A 1,618-nucleotide genomic window follows, 5' to 3' on the forward strand; every position below is an offset into this window, starting at 1 on the left:
TCCCCCTGCTCTGGCGTTTCCCCCTCTCATTGCCCATGCTCTGGCGTCTCCCACTCTCATTCCCCATGCTCTGGCGTTTCCCACTCTCATTCCCCATGCTCTGGCATTTCCCCTCTCGTTCCCCCTGCTCTGGTGTTTCCGAGCCCATAGCGTTGTGTTGCAGTCTCAACGGACGCAAGCCGGAAACACCGGCGCCAACGTTTCGTGGCCTAATCGGGCCGTGACGTCTCGTTCTCTTAGACTGAGTTTCTAACGTTACCATGGCAACTGGCAGAGTCTCCACGCTGCCTCCCGTTTATGCCCAGTATACCAGAATGTTGATTACATGAGGTGGAAACGAAGATTAGTTCTTGTGCTGGACTCTCGTGTATTCTCAAAACTCTTAGAAACCAAAACGTAGCTATGTAAATGTAGCCTGTATTACTGTAATTCGACTAGAACACCTGCCGGCCAATCAGAACCCTTGAACTCTTGGTCCGATTCCCCTTTCACACAGAGCCATTTTCTTCTTTTCCAGATGTGCCAACATCTCTTTCACCAAGAACCCGGAGAAGTATCACAAGTATCGGCCAGAGGAGGTGGAGGAGATGATTGAAAAGCTGTTCGACACGTCGGCCTGAGCGACCCCGACTCCCGTTCCCCACGCTCCCCGAACACAACACTTTAACTACACACTCCTCACACTACAGTCACCCCTGAATAAGGCTTTTGTACAAAGATAACATCATGATGGTTTTATGTAATTTAGCCGTTCCAGCTTAGCATTTCAAACAAATAAAAGGGAAGTCTGTGAATCGGTGTCGGGTGTAGATGATGGTTACACAACAGCGCAGGGCGGGTGATTAGACGCCATACTGTCGGGGGGGGGGGGGGGGGGGGGGGGGGGGGGGGGGATATAACAGACAGGTCGTTGGTAACGAGCGGTCAAATGTTCCATCTTAAATGGAACACCTGAACTCACCGGCTGTGACCTTTTGGGAAAGAAACCCTAATAAGCTCAAACTACATGTGCACAGAGGTGGTGTGTGTCTCTGGGCTGCATTTCCGTGCAGAAAGACTGCTATATATATCTATTTATATATAGCAGTCTTTCTATCTATAGCAGTTATATATATATATATATATATGTATATATATACATAGAGAGAGAGAGATCTATCTATCTCTATATATATAGAGAGAGAGAGAGGTTCTCTTATACGTTTATGAACCCATGTTAAAGTTGACCAAAAGTGGAATAGGAAAATCATATTTTGAAAATTGATCATTGAACTTAATGCTTTCAATTAAAATAATTGCATGATTGTTGAACTTGTATAATTGTTCAAAGGCTCAAATCGATGGCTCCCTATTGTATTGAAAAATCAATACATTGGGGATTTTAATGTTTCTTTTGTTATATCTTGCTGTTGCTTTCCGGGTCATTTTTACACCTCGATCGCCTTCTCGTGAACACGACGTCTCCGAGATTTCTTCTTTTTATTTGGCTCAAACATCCACTTGGACTCGAGGATAAACTGATTAGATTGAAGTGGTCATAACACAATCATTCCTACTCTAATTATGACAAAATGTCACACAAGATTAGACGGATTTTTATTTTTCTTGCTCCCAAAAA

This window comes from Etheostoma cragini, chromosome 21, assembly GCF_013103735.1.
Source record: "Etheostoma cragini isolate CJK2018 chromosome 21, CSU_Ecrag_1.0, whole genome shotgun sequence".
Taxonomy (NCBI): Eukaryota; Metazoa; Chordata; class Actinopteri; order Perciformes; family Percidae; genus Etheostoma; species Etheostoma cragini.